The 27,831-nt window shown below is 42.2% G+C and overlaps 1 protein-coding gene across 2 annotated transcripts in view; it reads left to right on the top strand.

Moving 5' to 3' along the window:
* The window catches only part of TWIST2 (twist family bHLH transcription factor 2), a 74,970-nt gene that overhangs the window by 31,808 nt on the left and 15,331 nt on the right, over nucleotides 1–27,831 (top strand). The gene's annotated exons all lie outside the window — the stretch shown is intronic.

Raw genomic sequence — 27,831 nt, 5'->3', positions numbered from 1 at the left:
CACCTGTAGGAGTGAAAAAGAAGCAAGTGCTAGTCTGAGGTGCCCAAGGCTGGCCCTAGGATAAATTGCACTCTGTGGGAAGATGAATGCCTTTAGTGCCTCCCCTACCCCATGATCAGCTTTGCAGGGTCACCCAGAGACTTTATGGGGCCTGGTGCAGGTGTTATGTTGGGGCCCATGAAGCTGCCCCTACAAGGACCCATGCACATGTGAACAAAGCTAGGGAGCCACATACAAGAATTATTGCATACACAGACTACACATGAGACATCTCACCTGCTTCTCCTCCTTGCCTGGGATCAAGTGGAATGACAGATTATCTTCATTTTTTCTTACGTGGGGAGAAGCGAACAGGGATTGGGCTGTGTTTTCTCCTGAGTACCTCCTCCAAATTCCAAACCCCTTCTTTGCTAAGTGCTCAGTAATATTGCCTCAAAGTAGGGATGGAATCCTCTCCTTTTTTATCTTCTGTTTTTAAGTGTGGCCCCTTAGTGGTTGTTAACTATCTGATTCCTTTTTCCTCCAATATATTTTCATTTTTCCGATCTCCTATTTATTTATTTTTGCTTTGCAGAGAATTATCAATATTATAATCACTATTTATTCACGAGTCTCCACTGGTATTGATCTTTATTCTGAACTCTGTAATTATTGCCTGTAATTATTTACACTCCTTTTCAAGTGCATTGCAGAGCAGATTAAGGCAGATAACCAAGTCAGTGTCTTCCCTGCTGCTGCTTACAATCAACACCTCGTTCCCCCCTGTTGCTTTCTGTCTGTCAGTTACAATCAAGACTTCATTGACATCAATGAAAGGGAATATACATTTGAAGAGCTCACATAGAAAGTAGATTGATAAAAGTATCACTCACACTATGGATGATTGCAAAGCATTTTTTTAAAAAAAATGAACTGGAAAAATGAATCAGAAACTAGACATGGAGAGATGCTACGTCAGAATTATCTCTGCAAAGATAGAGGATATCAGAAATAATAATACATCTGATGGCAAATCCAATTATTGCAGAAACGAGCCCATCACTACCTCAAAGTAAAGCTGTGCTCCACTGATTTATACCTAGTGGAAATGATATCAAAGTGGGAATTGAAAAAGAAACATACTTTAAAGCTAATTAAAGATCATGTTTGTAGTTAGTATGCAAACAACTTGTAGAACCTTGGCGGGGAGGCAAGTTTTCAGACACTTGCTTTTTGCCACCCTGGCTCCCTCCAGACAGTACATTCAAAAAACAGAACCATTAAGCTCCGCTTGGCACCCTGGGTGACCACCCAGCTTGCCCATCTCTAAGGGTGACCTTGGTGCTCCCTTTTCTGCCCCTATCTCAGGGAGCTCCAAGTGTGAGGACCGCCTGGGTATCTCATGAGCAGAGGAGATGTAGAAAAGCACATTTTCAGTAAAATCTGCTCTCCCCTTTCAGGGATTTTGCAAAGATTTCCCTAGTTGAGAGTGAAATTGTTTCCCCATTCAGAAGCATTACCTTCACTCTCAGTTGGCTTCATTTACTCTTACTGACATCATGATGAAGCCAAATCTGACTGCATCACAATGTCTTTACATTCTCTGCTCATCAGAAAGGATGAGTATATTGACTATACAAAGACTCAACAATTATATGGGGGAAATAGCATCAAAGCAGTAGCAGAGGGTAGAAACCACGGTCGTGATCTGAAACTAAAATGTCCACATTTATAAGAATTTTTCAGGAATCGTTTTGGCCTCTTACAACCACAACATTCGGGCTGAAAATTAAAATTCACAGTTGGCACAGTCCTAATTATGTAAAGCCAGAGGCAAAAAAAAAAGGCTGTATTTGCTCATGTTTCTCTATAAAACATTGTGGACATGATCGAGGACTTCCGGGAAGGGTGACTTAGCCTGTGCCTGCTTTTGAGACGGGCTCCTGCCTCAAAAGAAGCTTATTCAGATATATCAGTCAGTTTTTTCTTTTTTTTTTTGACTGATTAAACTTCTCCCGGGTAGGGAGAAACGAAGAGATTAACCTCAAAGCCTATTTTTGTTGGGACGACCAGATCTCATTAATTTATGGGACGAGGTCCAGCCGACGGAGGTGGGACGGATTTTTAACAGCAAGCTCTATCTGATAAAGCGAACGTTCACCTTATCTTCTAAGAGAGAACGCACTAACAGGCAAGCACCCTTCTTTCTATATTTTTCTTTTACTTGACTTAAATTGTTGCTGTTTAAAAGAGATTTGCCAGATTGATCAGTTTTTGACATCTCACTGGGGAGCCATAACTTCTCTCTGCTACGCACTAATTAATAGCTTATCTCTGTTTTTGTTGCAAAAAGCTGTCCTGGATTTGCATTCTAAAGATATACACAGAAGAGGGATTTCTATTCCAGATTTTTATTTTGAAAAATATTATACTGTTTTGAGACTACTCTCTTTTTGGTCTATTTTATTTTGACGAATCTGTTTCTTGACGATTGCCATTAATTGTTTCGATCCTGGGAACTGCATTTTGTTTACTTAACTATTGGAGAGATAAGGCTGTCTGCTCTGTTTATACTGTGATGTCACCAAGTTTGGAGTATTAACCCAATTGTTGCTGAAATAAGAAGTGGTTTTCCTATATTTTTCTTTTAAAATGGCAATTAAGAAAGTGGCTGAAAATCTGGAAATAACTATGTTTCAGAAAATAATGGATGAGATTGAGATAATGAAAATTGAATTGAGTAAAATGAAGCAGGAGATTAAAGATATAAGGGTCCCTGTGAGAGAGGTGACCCTGGAAGGGGTCCCTGTGAGAGAGGAGACCCCGGAGATTGGAACAGGGGTCCCTGTGAGAGAGGCGACCCTGGAGACTGGAATAGGGGTTCCTGTGAGAGAGGAGATCCCGGAGATTGGAACCAACGTGGAACAGGAACAAGATTTGGAGTCTATGGACTTTAGAAATAAAATCTATTGTTTGGAACTCAATGTTATCTCTGAAGAAATGAATGAAGATTCTAGAGATAAAGTTATCAATGGCATGGATAATCTTCTGGACTGGAATGATGTGATGGAGCCCAATATAGAGAAAATCTATGGAATTATCTGCAGCCATGTGACAATGGAAAAACTTTTAAGAGATGACCCAGTGTATTTTGAAAAAAAGAACAGAGATATGATTTTACAGCAGTATTTCAGCAACCTATTCAGAATGGATGGCAAGAAAATATTTGGGATAGAGGTAATCCCCATCAGACTCTTACTATATGACTATGGCTTTGACAGCAAGATTATTATGGAATACTGATAATGGAAGATTGGATATTGAAATTACTGGACTTAACAAGACTACTGAAGATGGAAGATGGAAAATGGAACTAATAGAGATAATAGAACAATGGCTACTGAAATTATTGAACCTAACAGATTCTGATGTGATGGATTAATTGAAATGTTTATTTTGACTATGGTTATGACAATAAGATTATCATAATTAGTAATGAGATGGATTAATCGATATGCTTATCTGGAAAAAAAAATTGATAGATATATTTCTTAAAGAATTGAAACCTCTCTTTGACTTTTTGTGGAAAGAATAAAGTAATGTTTATGAGATTTGATGATTAAGTAAGATAACTACTGGAGGAAAGTGATTTTATAATATGACTTAAGAGACAGGATTGTTATATATTATAGACTTATAACTGATTTGATCTTTGACAAATGGGAAGTCAATATTTTACTCTTTATTTTTTATTTTTGTTTTTTTTTTTTCTCTTTTTTTCTTTTTGTTTAACTATTTTTGATTTTGTTTTTTGTCTTTGAATGTTTTATGATTTTGTCTTGTATGTTTTATGAAAATCTGAATAAAAATTATTGAAAAAAAAAAAAAAACATTGTGGACATGATCCAGCCCAGGGAAAAGCTTGATTGAATTCAGTGTTGCGACTTACTTCTGAGTAGAGTAGATATGTATGGGATTGCACTGCAAGTTATATTTACTTCAGTGGGAAAGTTATGTATATGCTTAAATCTTCTCCATTGGAATGAATGGGTCTTACTCTTGCAGTGACTTGGATGACGCCCCATAGAATTCTATTTCTGATGTTCAGGCTATGAGTGCTCTTGCTTATGTAGCCACAATAGCTTCATCCACACACAAGACAGATATAGCAGGCTTGGGGCAACCCTGACGTTTGCAAAAATACAAAAAAAAAAATCTTTAGGAGGAAAAAACACTAAAGGGAGAGAAAAACCAAAACAGCCCAATGAAGACTGAGTGTGCTCAGGGACCACAGAATACTGATTAATTTTGCATTTGTTTGCATAGGCGGCTGGTAACATTTTATCTTGGCAGGGCTGCAATTTTTAACCTTGCTATTTTCATCACAATAGGAATTGTACAGCACTTATTTAGGAAAGTGTGCCATTACACATGTGCAGAGTGCCATTGTCCCTCACTTTATATATATATATATATATATATATATATATATATATATAAAATACAGCCACAAGAGTGGTTGTATACTATAGCCAGCGTGGATTTTTCACATTCCGCAATGTTAAATTGAAAATACCCCTGATGCCATTCTGATGCTTCCCATAAGCTCATTTCAAAACAAAACCTTACAAAACTTTTAGTCCTGAACTCAGAAATGCTTGCTTAACAACCCTCTAAATTTTCATGGCAATACACAAAACAGTCAGAGAGAATAGAGAGTTCAAAGTCTAAAAAGAGAGAGAAAAAACCCCGAGAGCCCTTTTGGACTTTTTTTCTGTCAGAGTTCTCATAATCTGTTGAAATTCATTAAAAATCAGCCATGTTCACAGAGTACCTGTAATCCTATTACTGGCCTTGCCCCATACTCTGACCTTCATCTACTGCAGTTTAGAAGTTTAAAAAATGCCTGGCTGATTTTTAATTAAAGAAATTATGCATAGAATCATAGAATCATAGAGTTGGAAGGGGCCTTGTAGGCCATCAAGTCCAACCCCCTGCTCACAGCAGGAAATCCACAGCTAGAGCATCTCCCGCAGATAGCTGTCCAGCCTCTGCTTGAAGACATCCAGCGAAGGGGATCCCACCACCTCCCTAGGCAGTCGGTTCCATTGCCGAACTGCCCTTACTGTCAAGAAGTTCCTTCTAATGTCCAATCTGAATCTATGCTCCTGCAACTTAAAACCATTAGACCTAGTCCTACCCTCTGGGGCAGCAGTGAACAAATCTGTACCCTCCTCTATGTGACAGCCCTTCAGGTACTTAAAGAGTGCAATCATGTCACCCCTCAGCCTTCTCTTCACCAGACTGAACATGCCAAGTTCCTTCAACCTTTCCTCATAAGACTTGTTCTCCATACCGGCTATCATCCTTGTCGCCCTCTTCTGAACCCGCTCTAACTTGTCTATATCTTTCTTAAAATGAGGCGCCCAGAACTGAACGCAGTATTCCAGATGAGGCCTGACGAATGCAGAATATAGTGGGACTATTACTTCCCTCGACCTGGAAACTATAGCTCTGTTTATGCATCCCAAAACCGCGTTTGCCTTTTTTGCCGCAGCATCACACTGCTGGGTCATGTTCAACTTGCGATCCACTACAATTCCAAGGTCCTTCTCACACGCCCTACTGCTAAGCTGGGTATTTCCCATCCTGTACCCGTGCATTTTGTTTTTGTGGCCTAAATGCAGAATCTTGCATTTGTCTTTATTGAATGTCATTTTATTAATTTCAGCCCAATTTCCTAGTCTATCCAGGTCCCTTTGGATTTTATTCCTGTCTTCCATTGTGTTAGCTATCCCTCCCAGTTTTGTATCATCCACAAACTTCATAAGGCTTCCCTCCACCCCATCATCTAAGTCATTGATAAAAATGTTGAAGAGTATCGGCCCCAGGACAGAGCCCTGTGGCACTCCACTCGAAACCTCCTTCCAGTCCGAAGCAGAGCCACCGACGACCACTCTTTGAGTACGGTTTTCCAACCAGTTGTGAATCCACCTGACAGTATTTCCATCTAGTCCGCATTTGACCAGTTTGCTAATCAAAAGGTCATGGGGGACTTTGTCAAACGCTTTGCTGAAATCTAGATAGATGACATCTACAGCATTTCCACCATCTACTAAACTAGTGACCCGATCAAAAAAAGAGATGAGATTAGTTTGACAGGATTTTTTCTTGACAAACTCATGCTGGCTCCTACTAATCACAGCATTGTCATCTAGATAGTTGCCAATGGACTCTTTTATTATCTGTTCTAATATCTTTCCCGGTATTGAAGTCAGACTGACCGGCCTGTAATTCCCCAGATCTTCTTTTTTACCCTTTTTAAAGAGCGGGACGACGTTTGCCCGTCTCCAATCCTCCGGCACCTCTCCCGTTCTCCAGGATTTCTCAAAGATGATGGCAAGAGGTTCCAAGAGTACATCAGCAAGTTCCTTCAATACTCTGGGATGCAGTTCATCAGGCCCTGGAGATTTGAACTCATTTAGGTTAACTAGGTATTTCCTGACTATCTCCTTATCAATCTTGAACTGCAATCCCGACCCCTTACTGAGGTTGCTACCGATGCAAGGTTGCACACTGTTCCCTTTTTGGGAGAAAACGGAGGCAAAATAGGCATTGAGCAGTTCTGCCTTTTCCTTGTTATCTGTCAACATTTTGCCATCCTCATTGAGCAGCAGTCCCACCGTTTCCTTGGTCTTTCTCTTGCTTCGAACATATCTGAAAAAACCCTTTTTGTTGTTCCTCGCCTCCCTCGCCAGCCTCAGCTCATTCTGAGTTTTAGCTTTCCTTATGCTATTCCTGCAAGCCCGAGCCACTTGTCAGTACTCTTCCTTGGTGATGCGTCCTTCCTTCCATTCTTTATACATGTTCTTTTTTATTTTTACCTCCTCCAACAGTCTTCCGTGTAGCCACATTGGCTTTTTCCGATGTCTTCCATTTTTCTTCCTCTTTGGAATTGTTTGCGATTGCGCTTTTTGTAATATGTTCTTCATGAACTCCCATGCTTCTTGGGCTCCTTTTTTCTTTAGTCTATCTAGCCACGGGATCCTACCCATCATTTCCCTGAGCTTGCTAAATTCGGCTTTCCTGAAATCCAAGGTTCATATTTGGCTATATTCTTCTTTGGCTTTCCCCAGAATCACAAATTCCAGCATTACGTGGTCACTTTCCCCCAAGGTACCGACCGCTTTAATTCCCGTGACCAATTTGTCCCTGTTAGTTAAGATCAGGTCCAGGATTGCCGATCCCCTTGTTCCTTCTTCTACTTTTTGAAAGAGGAAATTATCAGCGAGGCCCATCAGGAATTTGTTGGAGGCTTTGTGCTTCGCAGAGTTTGTCTCCCAGCAGATATCCGGGTAGTTGAAGTCCCCCATCACTGCTACTTCTTGCCTCCTTGAGATTTCAGAGATTTGTTTGAGAAAGGCCTCGTCTACCACCTCTTCTTGGCCAGGGGGTCTGTAGTAGACACCTACTACCATGTCGGTTTTATTTGTTTCTCCATTTATTTTTACCCAAATGGTCTCTACCGGACCACTTTGTTCGCTCTCTTGGATTTCCATAGAGGTGTATTTGTCTTTGACGTGTAACGCTACTCCCCCTCCTTTTCTGTTGCTTCTGTTCTTTCTGTAGAGTTTATATCCTTGAATGGCTATATTCCAATCATTGAACTGAATGATAGTGTCGGGCATGCTCAGTAAGAACCAACTGGCAGTGTTCTAAAAGCCAGACTCACAGCTGCTTGGCTTGCCTAATCAGGGGGCCACACCCACACCAGACTTTGATTTCACATGAGACAGTCATGGCTTCCCCCAAAGAATCCTGGGAAGTGTCATTTGTGAAGGGTGCTGAGAGGAGACTCCTATTCCACTGACAGAGCTCCAGGGGCCAGAATGGTTTAACAGTCAGCCTTTCTGATTGAAGGTCTATGAGGTGAACAAGGTGTGTCCTAGCAACTCTCAGCACCCTTCACTAACTACACTTTCCGGGATTCTTTGAGAGAAGCCATGACTGTCCAAAGTGAAATAAAGGCCTGCTATGGATGTGGCCAGGGACAGCTTTGGTTTAAAGACCAACCCAAATTGTGTTTGCATTTTGACAAATTTGTAGGGTAGTCCAATATGTCAGAGAGGGGGTCAGATCTCCTGCTCCCCTGGTGCATTCACTATAGCTGCCTAATTTCCCTGCTTTTTTAAGTTTGATAGAAATATCTGTGGGCTATAGGTACATTCTTAAACCACAAGGTTTTTTGCCTATTAGTGTGTGTGTGTGTGTGTGTGTGTGTGTGTGTGTGTGTGTGTGTGTGTGTGTGTGTGTGTGTGTGTGTATACACACAGTATATGCACATCTGTCGACAGTGGAAGAGTTTCCATGTAAGAGGGCCAAGTACAATTTTCAAACAAGAATGATTCCACACCCCTTATTTAGAAATTAAGCCATGCCACATGGCATACATTATCCAAAACACTTTTTTGTCCAAATTAAGAACAAAGTATTCCAATCAATAGACAAAAAATTGTTTCATTTGAGCTAGGGAACATCAGAGTTCAGCAGAACATATTTGTAATGCATGGCTCAGTTCTGAAAATGTGAAGTAATAATCTCTGCTCATGTGTAGAGTGCATCACACCAGACTAATTATAATCAACCTCTGTTATGTCTGAGATTAGGGCAGAGCTTGGAAAAGTTACTTTTTTGAACTACAACTTCATCAGCCCAATCCAGTGGCTATGCTAGCTGGGGCTGATGGGAGTTGTAGTTTAAAAAAGTAACTTTTCCAAGCTCTGGATTAGGGATAATATCGTCTAAGTTTGGGGAAGGATGCAGAGTCATATCCAGACAGGCACTGAGCCCAAATTTTTTATTTTAGAAATCAATGACAAAACTCATAAAATACAGCACCAGGATTTACCTCCATTCCTTAGTATTGAAAATATTCTGAGCTTCAGATAGGGGAGGGGCTTGTTGGAAGCCCATCCACACATCTTTTTTGGAAATACTCTGAAAAATACTCAGGAATTACAAGTAAAATGATTAAGTCAAAATAGATATTTTGACTCCCTGTTGTTTGCTTGCTTGTGATCTCTCTCTAACAAGTTCACACACACAAAATACTAAACATGAAAAGCTCCTCAAAGTAGGTAACACTCCCTGTTGCATCTCTAATTACCCATGAAGACGTTCAGGGCAACAGCTCTGAGCATGCTCTGAACCAATGTATGATTCTGATATTATTTATTTATTTAATTTATTTAATTTATATACCGCCCTAAGCCAAAAAGGCTCTCTGGGCGGTGTACATAAGAGATAAAACAAGCACAATATATAAATACAATAAGTATAACAAAATCAAAGATCAAAACAAACAATAACAAAGAACCAACAACGTCAAAATACAACAATAATGAAAATACTGATAAAATACACTATAAAATACAATTTAAAATACACTTTAAAATGCCTGGGAGTATAAAAAGGTTTTCACCTGTCGCCGAAAGGATAACAGCATCGGCGCCAGGCGTACCTCATCAGGGAGACTATTCCACAGTTCGGGGGCCTCTACCGAAAAGGCCCTAGTTCTAGTCACAACCCTCCAGGCTTCTCGATGGGATGGCACCCGGAGGAGGGCCTTAGATGTTGAGCGCAGTGTACGGGTAGGTTCATATTGGGAGAGGCGTTCCACCATATATACATAGCATTTTTCTTGAGGCAGTCCTGATTCTCCCTTAATCTCCATGATTCCTCCCTAATTTGCTCTTAGCTGTGCTGCATAAAATTCATAACAATAGATGGAGTAGGAGCCTTCCTAGAAGGGCTGAGAAGGAGGTAGTCCTGGGAGGGACCTCTTTGCCATAGCAATGCTTTTGGATTAGAATTGACTAAGTATTGCAGAGAGCTGATTGACCAGACAGCAGGAAGCTGATTGGCCAGAGAACAGGAGATTGACAGAAATGCCTTCACAAGCCTCTGGGAGTTCAAGAAATTATAAAAGTGTGTGGAACAGGAAAGAGTGGGTTGCTTTGAGATTTTTGCGGAGGGAGGCTTAAAAAAAAGCTTGCCATTCTCATTGGGAGAGCTGTACCCCAGTAACCCCACTGTGCCAGCCATGTTTTGGTGGGTGCAGGTGCAGGTGTGGATGGTGGTGTTGGGAACAGAAAAGCAGGTGGGAAAGGGAATGGAATCGGGTGGCTAGAACCCTAACAGAAGCACTCCACACTGCAACATTTTATTGTGGATCCCACTGTTAATAATTATAACATCTTACAGATTTCAGTGAAAATGTTAATCAGAGTTTCAGTCTGCTTTTTGCGATTCTGTAATTTTCCTTTAATGTACATTTTAAAACCTGGAGGGGAAACAAAAATGAGAAATTAGTAAAAGTTGTAACCAATTTCCAAAAACACCAACATAGTGAAAAGTTACATTTTTCTGCTTGGAGAACCTAAAATTAGAGGTAGATAATATTTTTAAAAGAGCCATTTTGGTAGGTTCCCTTCATCTCAAGCTGAAACTGCAGAAACCTTTCCAGTTTGGCTTCCCTCAACATACAATGGCCACAATCCACCATGGAGCCCATTGAAATCAATGACTTGGATCCTAACTGAGTTAACGTAAGTCCAGCTGCTCATCCCCTCCTCTCCCCACCGCTCCTGTGCCTCTTGAAAAGCCTCTCTGGAGGGTAAGGGTTTAGGGTGTTGGGGTTGCTACAAATTTGGACTTGGATCCTAAAAGAAGATCATTTAAAGAGGTTTCCAGAAATAGCATTTCCCCTCCCATCCTCCCTCCAGCACCCCCTGTGTCCTATCCTACGTTGTTCAGGAGGACAATCCAAGCAATGGTTCAACTGTGCTAACTCTTGATTGGTCTGTGGCTACCAACTATTAATAGGTCCTGAACGTGCTGTACTGATACTAGAACATTTGGGTCAGAAGAGGTTCTTCAGCTTTCCTCAACTGAACACAGGAGGTCTGTATGCACATCTGGTATTGTCGTGCCCGGGTTGGGACTCAAGAACAGAATCACTTGATGAAAGCAAATCAGTTTTTATTAGAGTAATTTCCAGACATAGGCTTCTCCGCCTCATGAACTCTTAACATGAACCAAAACCCGCGCCATGGAAGAGAGTTGATAGAACAGGGTATCAAACATTCCCTGTCCCTTATCAAGGGGGCTTTCGGGCATGAATTCTCTCACTCCGCCTCAAACTGCCCACATCTACGCCCCTTCCCTCCTCTTTTCTTTGGCGGCTTTTTAACTGTCTTCGGGTGTGGGGCGATGGGGGGGCGGCTACCTCCTCCCCTTCTGATTCGGAAAGGATGGTAGGGAGGGGGGGGTTGGCCCAACACTTCAGGCGATTTCTCTCTACCCTTCTCTGCAGCCAGAGGGCCTTGGTCTCCCTCCTCCTCCCCCTCTGTCTGTAACTGCTTCACATTCCTAGGGGTGTAGTGCATGGGAAACGAGTCTGTTGCCTGTTCAAGGTTTTCACCTTCTATCTGGGAAGCCTCCTCCTCCCCTCCAGACGACTCAGCCCAACTGCCCCCCTCTCCTAGCTCATTCTCAGAAACATCAGAATCCCAACCATACATCCTGACATCATCCCCTTCTCCATGCTGTGCTCCCTCCCACCCTGTTGGTTTGGGGCGATGAGGGAATTTCTCGTGAAAGTCTCTCACTAAAATGGGGGCGTGAACGTCTTCTGCTTTTTCCCAGGATCTGTCGGCTGGCCCATAATTCTTCCAATGAATTAGATATTGCAGCTGATTTCTCCTTCTCCTGGAGTCCAGGATCTGTTCCACTTCAAACTCTGTTTGTTCCCCCACCAATATCGGTGCCCCTGGAGATTCTATCGGCCTCAACTCACTGGGGGGGGCGGCCTTCGTTAGCAAGGAACGATGGAATACTGGGTGCATTTTAAAAGTCTCTGGCAACTTTAAACGAAAAGCCACTGGGTTTATTTGAGCCTGGATCTCGAAGGGTCCCACTCTCCTATCCTGCAATTTCCTGCACTTACCCGGGTAAAAAAGCGGGATGACAGCCATACTTGATCGCCCACCTGGAGGGGGACCCCCTCACACCGACGTTGATCAGCAACTCTTTTGTATTCCCTTTTGGCTTCGTCTAATTGTTGTTTCAACACTTGCTGTGCTGCCTGTAATTCCTGGAGGAATTCCTCTGCCGCTGTCACAGGCCCGCCGCCTGAGCTGCGGGGAAAAGCTTTGGGATGAAATCCATAATTAGCAAAGAAGGGTGTTTGCCCAGTGCTGGTGTGCACAGAGTTATTGTAGGCGAATTCTGCAACATGTAAATAGGAAATCCAGTCATTTTGCTGGTAAGATACGTAACAACGCAGGTACCTCTCTAAAACTGCATTAAGTTTCTCAGTTTGCCCATCAGTCTGAGGGTGGTGAGAGGAGGAGAGCCTTAGCTCCGTTTTCAACTGCTTCCAAACAGCCTTCCAGAACTTAGCTGTGAACTGGGTGCCTCGATCCGAGACGAGGTTGTCTGGCAACCCATGCAATCTGTAAATCTCTTTGATGAACACCTTTGCCGTTTCCTTGGCGTCCAAGGTGCCAGAGCAAGGGAGGAAGTGGGCCATTTAGTCAATGAATCCACGATCACCAAAATAGCAGTCATTCCTTGTGATCTTGGTAGATCGGTTATAAAATCCATGGAGAGGTCCTGCCACGGCCCCTTCGGAGTGGCTAGAGGTTCCAACAAACCTGCAGGCCTCCCTGTGCTTGCCTTCGCCCTTAAACACACGGCGCAGGATTTTACATAGTTCTCAACATCTCTGCGCATTTGAGGCCACCAAAAATCCTTAGCTACATTTTGAATGGTTTTAAAAATGCCGAAGTGCCCAGCTGTGACATTGTCATGGCATTGACGCAATACTCTGAGTCTGAAGTCCCCTTTTGGCACATATCTGGCAGTTTTAAACCACAACAACCCATCCCTCCAGTGGAAACTTACTTCTGAGTCCATGCTCTGCTCCATTTCCTGGATGTAATGTTGTATGTCTGGATCCCCCTGCTGGGCCCTCTTGAGCTCTTCTTCCCAGGATGGCTGACAGGCTCCTAACGTGAGTTTTTCCGGTGGGATGATGTGTTGGAGGGGGGTGTCAGCCTTTTTGTCTTTGTATTGGGGTTGTCTGAATAGGGCATCCGCCCTCTGATTTTTTGTATGGGAGTGGTACTTTATTTTGAAGTTAAACCTGGCGAAAAACTGTGACCAACGTATCTGTCTCTGGTTCAATTTCCGAGCGGTCTGTAGGCTCTCGAGGTTCTTATGATCAGATCGTACTTCTATCTGATGTTGAGCCCCCTCCAAATATTGCCTCCAGTTTTCGAATGCGTCTTTGATAGCTAAAAGCTCCTTTTCCCACACAGTATAGTTTTTTTCAGCATCTTTGAGCTTTCGAGAGTAGTATGCACACGGGTGTAGTTCCTTCCCACCCCTGTCAGGCTGTAAGAGAACCCCCCCGATCGCCCGGTCCGAGGCGTCAGCTTCCACAACGAAAGGCCGGGTCGGGTCAGCAAAGCGTAGGATAGGTTCGGAGGCGAATTTCTCTTTCAGGTCTTCAAACGCTCTTGTTGCCTGGTCTGTCCATTGAAACTTCCCTTTTCCCCTTAAACAGTCGGTGAGGGGGGCGGTTAGTTTGGAGAAGCCCGGGATGAATTTTCTGTAGTAGTTGGCGAAGCCCAAGAAACGTTGCATGTCTTTCTTGGTGGTCGGTTGTCCCCAATCCAACACACAGCTCACCTTTCCGGGATCCATCTCCACTCCCCCTGCTGAAATTCGGTATCCAAGGAAGTCCAGGGAAGACAGGTCAAAGCCACACTTTTCCAGCTTGGCATATAGGTGATTCTCTCTCAGCCTTCTCAGCACAGTTCTCACGTGTTGGTCATGCTCTGACTGGCTCCTTGAAAATATCAGGATGTCATCCAGATAACAAACCACGTACTGGTCCAAGAGGTCCCTAAACACTTTGTTCATGAACTTCTGGAACACCCCTGGACTGCCACTTAATCCAAACGGCATGACCAGGTACTCAAATTGACCATAAGAGGTGTTGAAACTCATCTTCCATTCATGTCCCTCCTTCATTCGGACCAAATTATATGCCCCCCGCAGATCCAACTTTGTGAAAATCGTGGCAGAACGCAGTCAATCTAATAACTCTGGAATCAGGGGCAGGGGGTAGCTGTTCGGGATGGTAATTTGGTTGAGGGCTCGATAATCATTGCAAGGCCGTAGCTCACCTCCTTTTTTCTTCACGAAGAGTAGGGGGTCTCCTGCAGGCAACTGCGAGGGACGAATAAATCCTCGCTTCAAGTTCTTTTCCAAAAATTCTTTCAGAGCTACTCTCTCTTGTTCTGTGAGGGAGTAGATTTTGCCTGCAGGAATGCTCGCTCCTGGCACCAAATCGATAGCGCAGTCATACGGCCGATGGGGGGGTAAAGTCTCAGCTTCAGTTTCACTAAACACATCCTCAAAGTCCAGGTATTTCGAGGGGAGGGTCACCTCCTTGACCTCCTGCACAGCTCCTGCTAGGGCTTTTATTGCTTTCTCTGGCTGACAATTTTCGTGACAATACTGGGACGTAAACCACACAACTGCTTCTCTCCAGGCTATTTTTGGGTCATGCTTTATCAACCATGGCATTCCCAGAATCACCTCAAAATTAGACAGGTCCGATACACACAAGGAAATGAACTCTTCATGCCCCGGGATTTCCAGCTTCAAATCCTCAGTGGCTCTAGTGACCCCCCCCGGACTTTAGTGGTCTGCCATCTATCGTCTCCACTGATAAGGGGGCTTCTAGTTTCCGATGCGGGATGTGGTGGCATTTGACTAGGGCGGTATTGATGAAGTTTGTAGAGGCTCCACTGTCGATCAACGCTGTTGAGTTGAACTGCACTCCTGTGGAAGTTGTAATCCTAATGGGTAATACCAGAACCCCTTTTGGGGGGGATGAGTTAACGGAGGCCCTTTGCACAGCGCTGCCCCCAGTCCTCTGGCCTGCACTAGGACTGGGTGCTTCCGTTTCCCGACGGCCCTGTTCTGTCTCCTTTTAGTTCACAGTCCCTAGCTAGATGGCCTGGCTTGGAACAAATAAAGCAGAGACGTTCTCTGTGACGTCTGTCTCTTTCCTCCTCCAACAGCTTCGTCCGCGCCCCTCCAGAGCCGTCCCCCGCGTTGCCTGACATCCCGGGGGTCGAAGGGATTTTACTGCGGGATACTGAGGCTGAATATTTTTGCACCTCTTGTTTTTTCTCTAAACGTCTTCCTTCCAGTCGGTGATCAATTTGTAGGCACAGCTGGATTAGTCCAGACAAATCAGTTGGAGGTGTGACTCTGGCCAGCTCATCCAATATCTCAGCATTCAGTCCACTTCGGTACATAAACATCAGTGCTGAGTCATTGTATCCAGTCTCTTGAGATAAGATCTTAAAGGCATTGGTATATTCCAGCACAGCTCCTTTTCCCTGCTTCAGGGCACTCAATTGCCTAGCCACCGTCTCGGCTCTTTGGGGATCCTGAAACATTTCGGTCAGGGCTTGTATAAATCCTCCATACCTGCCCAGAATGGCATCCTTTCTGATTAGATAGGGGGTGACCCACTTGGCAGCTTCCCCTTCCAATAGACTGATCACAAAGGCCACTTTGGCAGCATCATTGGGGAATTCTGCATCCTTAATGTCCAGGTACATCTCACATTGGGCCACAAAAGTGGAGAGCTGGTCGCTCTGTCCTGCATACTTGGGTGGTAGTCCAATTGGGATCTTGGCCACGGCGGCTGCAGGGGCTGCCCGCATTCGATCTATTGTGGATTTCAGGCTCTGATTGTCCAATTTCAAGGTTCTCACAGTTGCTAACAGGCTTTGAACGTCCGACTGTAGGTCTGCCACGCTCGACCTCAGTAGCTTCACTTCTTCCATCTCAGAAGTGGGGTTTATCCCCCCAGCAGCTCCCTTTTCCATCTTGTCACGTTCAAGTGGCAGGAGCAAGGAGGGTGGAGTAGTTGGTTCTATCAAACTGTCATGCCCGGGTTGGGACTCGAACAGAATCACTTGATGAAAGCAAATCAGTTTTTATTACAGTAATTTCCAGACATAGGCTTCTCCACCTCATGAACTCTTAACATGAACCAAAACCCGCGCCATGGAAGAGAGTTGATAGAACAGAGTATCAAACATTCCCTGTCCCTTATCAAGGGGGCTTTCGGGCGCGAATTCTCTCACTCCGCCTCAAACTGCCCACATCTACGCCCCTTCCCTCCTCTTTTCTTTGGCGGCTTTTTAACTGTCTTCGGGTGCGGGGCGATGGGGGGGTGGCTACCTCCTCCCCTTCTGATTCGGAAAGGATGGTAGGGAGTGGGGGGGTTGGCCCAACACTTCAGGCGATTTCTCTCTACCCTTCTCTGCAGCCGAAAGGCCTTGGTCTCCCTCCTCCTCCCCCTCTGTCTGTAACTGCTTCACATTCCTAGGGGGGGAGTGCGTGAGAAACAAGTCTGTTGCCTGTTCAAGGTTTTCCCCCTCTATCTGGGAAGCCGCCGCCTCCCCTCCAGACGACTCAGCCCAACTGCCCCCCTCTCCTAGCTCATTCTCAGAAACATCAGAATCCCAACCATACATCCTGACAGGTATACATGGACTACTGGCATGTTCAGCCTAACCCTACCACCAATCCCCAGATGCATATTTATTTCAACATTTAATTATACTAGCTTATTGTTTTTAGAGCAGTTGCGTTATCTTTTGCTCATGCCTACAAAGAACCCTCCCTCCACCTACCCAAGCTCTCTGCTAGGATATGGTTATCCCCGTCCCCACCTTTTGGCATTTTCTCCTGCCCCTTTTCCATGAAAGTTGGCTTTAACCTTGCAAAAACTCTTAGAACAAGGTGCCTTATGCAGAGTGATTGATAAAATTTGAAATCAGAAAGCAGACTGTGTGACTTCTGTGAGTGACCCAGAAGTTATCTAGTAAATCACAGAGTGATCCTGCCTTTTGACAGGATTATGATATTTGAAGGACTAGAGAATTATCTAGTCCAGCTCTAGCTGGTGAGGCAGGAAATTTTATTCTAGTATTTACTGATTAAATGTCTGATAAGAAATTACCCATACAAGAACAACCTTGAGATTTGTTCCTAGTTTGTTCAATCATCATCATCATCATCAATCACCCCAGCCTTATTCCTCCCAAAGGAATAACAATGTCTAAAAATAAAAAAGTCACAACAAAACCACAATCAAAACACTGACTAAGGGTGTAATCCAACTTCCCTTTCCACTGGGCTGAGGTGAGTTGGATGCTGCAGATTCCTGGTGGTGCCGGCAGCAGCCCTCCGCCATGGCTGAGCTGTGGCGCCACCAGGAGCCTGCCAGCACCATCGGGGACTTGCTGGGGACAGCCAGCCCGGCAGACAGAAGGAGTCTCATAACTAATGAACATACAAGATGCCATGCTTTTAAAATGTTATTTACTCAGTGCTGTTGACAAATTCACAATCTAAAAGGCCTTACCACTTTTACCCAGAGAGTCACCCAGTACAGTGGCCATGTCCAACGCAGGGTAATTCTTTGCTGGCGCCCTTCAGACACTGTGGGTACCGTCCAGCTGAAGGTAGGAAGATCAGTCCCACCTTGGAAGGAATTTCAGGGCGGTTGTAGGTGAGCCGCCGGATCAACAGGACCAGATCTCACTTGGCTTTCTTGTCTCTCTGCTTTGAGGGAGGTATCAAAAGATACTGGTTTGAACAGAAGAATGTGTGTTCTGCTTTCATTAAAGTCTGGCAGGGGTCCTGAACGGCACAATGTCAGTGCCCCATCTCTTCCTTTCGCCAAATAAAATATTCAAGCAAACATTTAAAACCCACATCCCAAGAATATTCTAATTCATTTGCTATTTTGTCAGCTGCATGACCTTGGGGCAGGAGTTTGTAAAAGTCCTGTGTGTGTTGTTAGCTGAAATTTCACTGTTCTTGGAAAGGCTGTAATCATCTTTGATCTGCTGGTGTGTGTAGGATGTCAGGTTGGTGTCCTCTAAGTGCATGCAAAAACAGAAAATTAGCTCATAGAAAGTGGGGTCTGAAAAGTGGAAAGAAGAGCCAGAGCATGTAGGGTTTTGATTCTACAATTATACTTGTCTTTTTTTGCTCCTTATTATTCTATAAAGTGCCACATACAGTATAATTAATCATAATACATATGTTTAAGGGAACACTTCTTCCCATAGGTATCCCACAAAGCACTCAGATGAAGAAAACAAGCCATATCCTTTCTTCCTTCTTTCATGGAAATAAGATCTGTGGAGCAGGGCCTTGTCAGTGATGGTGCCCACATTTTATTGTGATCAAAAAGACCTCCTCTTCTCATTCTCTGAGCTCCCTAAACAAATTTTCACCTATTGAAATTGTACAAAAATATGATTTTTGTCTAAATTACATTTACAGAGTTATGTTCTAAGGGAAACTTTGTCCCTATTAGTATTTGACCCTGAGCTGTATTATTCCAGTTTCTGACTGGCAATTTAATTGTAAGGTTGATGCCTTTCTGATGCTTCAAGATGGCGATTGACCTAATGGCAGGAGACAATCTGCTAGAAATCTCTGTTCAGCTTTTGAAATATGATACCCATCAGAGTTTGGAAAACAGGACACCTCTCCAGCTGTAGAATGAAGGCAGAAAGACTGGAGCAGGGAGGGGGAATCACACCCAAACTCCAGCAATTGACAGCTTTGAATGAACAGATGGCTGAGAGTCTGGGGGAATGGGAAGTTTGGGGTGATTATTGCTAAATCTGCATCTATACATATACATTAGCATATGCTACTTTTATGCCAATCTGTGTCCTCTTTTTTTAATGATGTGTTCCCTCCATTTTGGGGATGCACAAATGGCCCCCCTCATTCAGTAAACCTGGAGTCCGACAGCCATTTTTCTACTCAAATTGGTAGCTTCCCATGGTTGCTTTTCATTTTAGAGAGAGATTGAGAATTTTCTTGCGTAATGTCCAGTTTGATTCTTAAGAGTGTTTCATACTGGAAGAGAAGAAGGAATGTTTCTTTAAAGTTCAGGATGATACATGAGAAGCCTTACTGCCCAATATGGTGCACTGTTGTCATTGTCTCTGTTCACAGCTCATGAATCCTGCAAATTTGTTTGAATGAAGGTAACTGGGGGGAGGAATAACTATTTATTTATTTGTGAGTTTAAATGTCACCCAGTAACAAAATGTTCTCCGGGAGGCTTGCAGTCAAAAGATAAGAGGGTGTCCCGTGAAAAAGGATACTTCCCTCACATCACTTTTAACTCTCTTTAAAAAAAACTATAGTCTTGCCACAGCTTCCATTGTGAATATAAAAGCTGTATTGGCTTGAAAGTGTTTTTTTTCTCCTTCTGAAGAAGATAGCAGCAATTCATACGTGACACAAAAGTAAGGATGAGAAAGATGTGTCAAGTTCGTTTCTCTCAGTTTCTCATTTTTCTTATCTTAAATTCCGTTTTCCACATTTCTGCAATTTTTTAAAAAAACCCTCATGAAAATTCTCCAGCATTTTAGTGCAAATTTCTCCTCATAAACATATTTTTGTAGGGGATTGTGACTAATGTACACATTTTTGCAAGCCATTTCTTCTGTGATGTGTGTTTCCATGTTATTTTCACTCACATATTTATTTTTATGCACACTTTTCCCCAGTATATGCATTTTTGTATATTAAATATTTAATATTAAAATTTACATATTTCTTGGTTGGTGAACAGCATCTCAAGACTAGAATAAGTGCGATATTCGAAGGATGGCTGCATTTCAGCTTTCATATTCTGTTCGAAAGTGTGACTTTGATCAATTCGGCTTGAAATGCAAACTGAATTGAAATTCTTGCCAGTCCCTAATCATGCAAGAGAAATCTGAAAGCTTCCCCTAATGCATTGTGTGAAACTGCCCGTAGCATACCTGCCTCTGATCCATTTTCACAATTGGTGTAATCAGGACCATTCTAAAATCAAAATACTTTGAGCAACATTTCAAGAGGCCCAAGGGTACTATTTTCTAACATAAACTTTTTAGCAGTATGTAAAGAATACAATTATAGGCCAAGAAGTCAGTTCAGATTTCTGGACCAATTTTGTAGCTGGTGTAATTCAATCAATAGGACTGCGGTCCTATTTTTAAAAGAACTAAGCTTACACCAAGGCAACGCTGGCAACTTTTAAGAGTAGCAATTTATTTTCCATACCCTATCACACTACAGCCATCCTGATCCTAATTATTTCTATACTTATCACTACCTGAGACATCAATATAACATTGCTGTTAGGCCAATTTTGCATTATGTTCTGCTGGGATAAGAACATAAGAAGAGTCCTGCTGGGTCATGCCAAAGGCCCATCCAACACCCTGTTCTCTGTTGGAATGTATGCGGTTCAACTCCAACTTGTGGGTTGAGGCTGCATGGGGCTAAAGGCGTAGCTAGAGAGGAGACCTCTTGGTTGCTAGGCTACACCTGTCCTTTGATCTCCTGCTGTCTTTTCCTTCCTGCTAGACTGATATGCAAGGGATGTTGATCTCAGTTCCTTCCCGCCTTCCCACATTCTTTCTTCTTTCTCAAGAGGGGAGCAGACATCTTTCCTTTGTCTGTCCCTCTCAACCAGCATGAGGGCTAGCACTGGGACCAGTGCAGGCTCCTCCAGCGTAGCTAGTTAGCTAGATATAGAACTCTTTCCTATCAAGCATGTACTTCCAGAATAAAGTAGTTATTTCTTATTTTAAAGCTTAAAGTCTCTATCTGACTAATTTGCAGGGAAGGTAGAATCTTTGCAAAGATTCAAACACACACACACAGGCTCACTCAAAACTCTCCGTTCCACAGCACAGCATTGAGACTCTCCAACATTCTCACAGTGGCCAACCAAATGTCTCTGAGAAGCCCACAAGCAGGACTTGAGCACAACAGCACTTTTTCTCATTGTGATTCCCAGGTAGAGAGGGCTCAACACCAAGATGGGGTCAGCTGATAAGAATCCTTGTCGAAAAGTGGGATTTAATAATACTTGGCATTATATAGCACTTCTGAGGATTCAAAAAGTGTCAAATATATTCTTGTAAGCTGAGGCAGAAGAGGAGGGCCCTGTCTCTCCCAAATGGTAGAGGCATGATCTGCAGTGGGGACATCCTGATTTGTTTTCCAGTCTTACAATGCAATCTATATGTTTACTAAGAGGTAAATTTCACTGAATTCAATTGGGCGTAAAAATCACACACAAGTATGTATAGGATTTCAACCTTAGCCAATATACCACACTTGCTCTATTCAATTTCTATACCAGTAAATACATGATATATTTGAAAGACTTCACACATGGACTCTGGATAAAAAAAAATGAATGAGATTCCAAAGGGTATGCATGTACTTGGAGCAGAAGTGACTTGTCCTTATGCAACAGCTGTTTCAGATGAGTAGTCTATTGAGTTACACTTGTAGAGTTGCTATGGGGCAGCCACATGCCCTGTTCTGAAGAAAGCATTTCTTTATTATAGAGTTATCTGTACTCAAAAAGCACTCTATTGTCGGTAGGGAAATATTATTCTTCCTCCAACCAGGGCTGGCCCAAGACATTTTGCTGCCTGAGCCAAAGGACATGCTTGGGAGTTAAACTTGAACACTGGTGATGGGTTGGCCGCTTCCTCTAGGACAACAGATTAGCTCAGGGAACAAAAGAGATATTCTGGCACTCAAAATTCATTGCTCCAAGCAGGCAGTCCAGAGAGAGAGTCAGGGCACTACTACAGTTACCAGCTATTTAACATTGGCTGGTAGTGGAGCTTATAGTGCCCTCTGAAGATACTAAAGGGTGGGCATGCTCATGTTCTGTTTTAGCCTGGAGATAGTGCCAGGAAGCTGAGAGGGCATTTTAGCCAACCCAGCCACTATTAGGAACACAGGAGCAGCTGGAGCGGACTAGTGGTGTTTTTCTGAGGTGAAAGGGGCTGTGGATGATGATGTAACTGAAGGAGATATAATTTCTACAGCAGAGTTTAATAGTTCTGTAGAATTGCTAGCAGTAGGAGACAAAGATGGTAGAGCTGTTAGTTTAAACAAGAGCATCATCATCATCATCATAAACAAGAAGAAGCATACAGTCCTTTAGACACCCAGGTGCCAAGGCAGAGAATGTTTTAAAGGTTAAATTTAGCACTTTCAGTTGTGTCTAGAAACAAACAAGAAGTTGAGATACCTGCTTAATAAATGGCAATATTTATTCAGTCAGATCTTTGGTAGAAATTGATTTATTTTGTTCAAGGTTATAGCGTTACTGTCATGATGAACTGTTCCTGTACTCACAGAAATGTTTCTCTTTTATTGTTGGTTTCAATAATTTTATAATGATTTTCTTGTTGTGAATTGTGTTCTGTTTTGTATAAAGTTTTGTAAACCGCACTGGGATCTTCTTTTGATGAAGAGTACTTTAAAAGTTAGCAAATAAAGAACTAAATATGATAAATATAATAAATATTTACAAACTCAGTTAAAATTCAAAGTGAATAAAAAAACCCACCTTGATATTTCCAATTTGTGGGAGGGGACTCATTTTCAACTCACACTGAAATCCAGCTGCTCACGAGACATGACATCCTGAGTAGCCTTCGAATCAAATCTTCTGACTTCCCTTAGGCAGTAAAGCACACGCTTTGCATGCAAAGAGATTCCAGGTTCCATCCCCAGCATCTGCAGGTAGGACTGGGAAAGGCTCTTTGCTTGAAACCCCAGAGAGCTCCTGCCAGGTAGTTTAGATGGAGTGACAATGATGCACCCGATGGACCAAAGGCCTGAGCAAGGAACACACCTTCCTCTGTTCATTCCTCCTTCTCAGAATGCCATTTTGCTGGATAATACGAGTGGCAGGTTGATCATTTACCATCACCAAAAAAGAGAGCAAGAGAGAGAGAAATTTCTAAATGGTAATCTATATGTATAGATGCACATTTACAAATAATTACAATATTTTCATTAGAAAAGCAGTCTGTCTCATCCCACTGTCACCAGATGAACTGCTGCCCAGGTAATAATAATAATAACAATAATAATAATAATAATAATAATAATTCAGAGGTGCTGAATTAGTTACATATCCACATTTTCTCAGTTCTGTTGCAGCATTTCTCATTGATTGCTTGGGCTTTGTTAATGTTAATATAATATCATCTGGATACATACCCATGTTACATTCCTCTGCTTTAATTTTTATTCCTATAATTTTTGAAAAAAGTTTACCCTTATTGCAGGCAGTTCTAAAACTTGGAACAAATAGTAATGGTGCTAACAAGCCTCCTTGTCTTGTGCCTTTAGTAAGATATATCCAACAAACAGTTATTCATGAAACGTTTTGTCCTTGGCTTTTTATTATATATTTGTTTTGGTTTTCTTCACTGCTGAGAAGTTTCTGCCAGAGTGGTTGTTACAGAGAATTACAGTTCACAGAGTTGGAATGAAGATGGGCCACTGGCCTCGTCCAGCAAGCTCTTATGTTCAGTTGGTTTAAAATTGTATTTTAAATCTGCTGGTCATAAGAACAGCGTGGACTCTCTTCTCACGGAAACATGTCCCAAACCTGAACATGGACATTGTCTACAACCCTACTTTACCAAGCAGATTTTATTACATTTATTTATTTATTTAACAAAATTTATATACTCCTAACTAGAACAAAATATGTCTATGCAATTTACAACAAACAGACTCAAAAGTCATTAAAATACCAATAAAAGCAAACATTATATATATATATGATGAAGAGTAGGTAACAAATGTTAATAATGATGATAATAATATATTAACATTAGTAATTATAAAACATTTATACTTATTAAAGATATTTTACATGTCCAGGTAGGCTTGCTGGAACAAAAAGTTTTTTAAGGAGAGCAAGTTACGGGTGTATCTGTTTTCTAAACCATTTTTTAAAAATACATACAGGCCTATGGCCAAATGAGCTTTGGAACTTAGGAAGCTGGCTTATACCAGTCAGACCACTGGTCCACCTAGCTCAGTACTGTTTACTAGGGCTGTGCATTGTATTTGTATAAATCATAAATAACAAACCAAATAGGGTTGATTTGGACTTATTTGTATCCTGTCCAGATCAGGTTGAAGCAGCTACAAATCTCTGCAGAGCAGATCAGCTAGTCCTGAATCAATTTGTATAGATCTATAGCTCAAAACAGTCTCTAATGAACCCAGACAGGGTGTCTCTGCAATGGAGCAATTACAACACCATATAAGGAGATCACCAAGGTGAGGAGAGAGGAAGAAAGGCTAGAATGCTATAATTCCACCCTACACTCTCCAATCACAGTGCTTGGAAGGGGTGAAGTCTTAAAAATGAAAAAATCTGTTGTAAGTTCCTTCTCTTAGATTTGGGCGGGGGTTGGGTGGCATTTGTTCAGCTTGCGTATGTTTCTGTACTTTCCCAATCAATCTCAGTCCCACCCTTATTTACATTTTATTTCTTAAAAAGTTTGTTGCCTGCTTTTTAAAAAAAATAAAATTCTCATTGCTAAGAATTATTAAACCTTGTGGTCATATTTAGCCACAGCTTTCTGAAATGATTATTGTTATTTTCCAGTTCACAAACAATAAGATGCAGCCAGCTTGTGTGGTTACACATTTTAATATTATTAGCTAGTCAAACCTGGTGGGCACATTAGCCAGCATTCTGAGATTATTGTTATTATTTCCAATTGCTACCACAGTGAATATTAATATTAAATAATATTTTTGTTCTTCCCTGTATGAAAGAGTGTTTTTGAAATCTTTCTTGAAAAAAGCAAACTTTAAATGTGGTTAGCATGAAAATCCCTGGTGCTACCCATCTGAACTTTGGCAAGGTTAATTCCCTCTACAGGGACTACCATGTCACCAAATTTCATGCCCCTATGTGAAAAAACAAACCTGTTATGCCTGTTTTAATTTTAACACATTTTAAATCTTAAATGTGGCTAGCATGAAAACCTCTGGAGTTACCCACCTGCACCTTGGCAGCTTTAATTTCCTGTATACCAGCTACCTTGTCTCTACATTTCATGTCTCTAGGTCAAAAAACAAGAAAGTTATGGCCATTTTGGTTTTGCAATGTAATTCAGTTGGATTTCTGGAGATTTGTAATATCCGGATTGTGATCTGGATTTGGATCTGGGCTGGGTTGAGTCCAAATCTGTCCAGACTGTATATTTATTTACAAATTGGAACCACAAATCGGATTGGGTGTACTTGCACAGCCACACTGGTTACTCCAGGCTTTCAAGCAGGAGTCTCCCCAGCCCTACCTGGACATGCCAGGGATTAAACCATGGTAGGGAGGGAGGGAGAAATTGGAGTCAATTCACATTTCAAGGCAAATCTATCAAATTTGCATGTTCCAAAACAATATGAGAACCAAAATACAGGGTTAATTTTCAGGACTAACTGCCTATTACTCTGAACTGTTATCATTCCTATTTATAGTTTCCTTGTTATATTGTATTTTATGTGTATTTTATTGTGCTGCATTTACTGCAACTGATTTGTACGTCGCCTAGAGTGGCCATTGGCCAGAGAGGCGACACATAAATTAAATTAAATTATTATTATTATTCACACTAATCTGAATTTTGCGATGCAGTTTTCCAACCATCATTTACAAAAATGCATATATTAGGGAAAGCAAGCACAAAAATGAATATATTGTGAATAGGACATACAAAAATGTATTATATTAATGGGTACATTAGTCAAAACTGTATACAAACGCATTTATTAGGAGAAATTCACACTAAAATGCTGAAGAATTTTCATGAGGATTTTTCTGACCAAATTGCTATAGAAGCATGGAGAACTTAATTTAAGATCAGAAAAATGAGAAACAGGGAGAACAGAAATGGACAGATCTTCCATCCTTCCTGGGGACCTTCTGGGACTCCTCACACAAGTCTTTGGGGTCTCCTTGTTTCTGGTGGAAAGCAGTACCAAGACAGACAGAGGGCTGAATTTCACATCTGACTTTAAAATACCCTGCTCCATCTTTACACAAAAAATGTGTTGTTTTAGGAAACATTTTTAGATCACATTTTATAATTTCTTAAATCTTCTTGAAAGTAACCAGCCTAAGAACTCAGCTATCGACACTGATCCATTTAAGCTTAGAAAAAAAGAGAGCATTTCTGAGCACACATGATACAGATTTGCAGAACTGATTAAAGTTTGTGTGTGTGTGTCTGTCTGTCTTTTCTTTCCAGCGATGCCTTTTGCAATACTTGTATCTGCACTTGGGCTCACAGACACCGCTCTGCTTAGCTATTGCCAAACTTTGAAGATCTTCAAAGTCCTCCAGGGCTAAAAGCCAAACTCTGGCTTTTCTGCAGAATGTCATCGTAATTAGATAAATAGTAACTGAAGTGGGGGGAGACTGTGGGGGAACACTGGGGAAGGAGTCTAAATGGAAGCTTTCCTTTGTGGGAGGAAGTAATTATACATATTTACAACTGAGCTGAGTCAGTCTTGCCCTGAAAAGAAGGTTTAATGTCATATCTGAAAAGCTTATACATTAAATTCTCCTCCCAGCATGGGCAGGGCTGTGTGTGTGTGTGTGTGTGTGTCTATTCCATGCAAATGTGTATGTGTGTGTGGGGGGGTAGAATTTTGAACCATTCACACAATTCAGCATCTTTAGAATCTTAGATGCATGAGCAGCAATGCCAGGTATGAAAAATCAGAAGCCTGAGGGTAGGTAATCAGAATTTCCAGTACTTTAGGATGGGCAGAAATTCAGTGTCCTCCAAGTTGCTGCTGCTGCTGTTCCTTGACTTTCCTTGTGAGCAATGGAAACGTTCACGTTCCCAGAATAGAGCTTACCTGACTCTCTCTGCCACCTCTTGTGCCCTTTGCAAGTCTGTTCCTAGGGCAGAATGTTCCCCCTTACATGCAGAGAGGAGAAACTTAGGACTCAAACCAGTAAGAATTTTGTCATTCAAGAAAATGTCTGCAAGTGCATTGGATTTGCATCAATTATACAGGTAGCAGAATTCTGCTTTTCTAGCCACATAATTCAGAGCAAGTGTGGTGTAGTGGTTAAGGTGTTGGACTACAACCTGGGAGACCAGGGTTCGAATCCTCACATAGCCATGAAGCTCACTGGGTGACCTTGGGCCAGTCACTGCCTCTCAGCCTCATTCATAGGGTCGCCATAAGTCGGAATTTACATTATTTAGCCACATAAATGGGACAGAAAGATTATTTATTTTTTAAAAAACACAATACATGCCTCTAGGGCAGGGGTTGGGAACCTTTGGCACTCTGGATGTTGCTGGACTACACCTCCCATCATCCCTGACCATCGCCCATACTGACTGGGGCTGATGGGAGTTGGAGTCCAACATCTGATCAATCATAGGTTCCCCACTAGGTTCTGCCTGACGAGGAACTGCATAGCCTGGTTAATCAGAACCATTTGATTCTTAATATAAGATCTGTGCTGTACAGCAAAGCCTTTGACTGTATAGATCATTAATAACTATGGAATGCTTTAAAAGAAATGGGGGTGCCACTATAGGACATTGGGCCCAATGTCCTGTAGGACCCTGCAGAGTTGCGTAGCGGAAAGGAGAGTTTTGAGCAAGCTTATGTGTGTGTGTTTGAATCTTTGCTAAGATTCTACCTTCCCTGCAAATTAGTCAGACAGAGACTTTAAGCTTTAAAATAAGAAATAACTACTTTATTCTGGAAGTACATGTTTGATAGGAAAGAGTCCTATATCTACCTAACTAGCTATGTTGGAGCAGCCGGCACTGATCCCAGTGCTAGCCCTCATGCTGG

This window comes from Rhineura floridana, chromosome 2 (assembly GCF_030035675.1).
Source record: "Rhineura floridana isolate rRhiFlo1 chromosome 2, rRhiFlo1.hap2, whole genome shotgun sequence".
NCBI lineage: Eukaryota > Metazoa > Chordata > Lepidosauria > Squamata > Rhineuridae > Rhineura > Rhineura floridana.
This window is presented reverse-complemented; position numbering and strand designations above follow the sequence as displayed.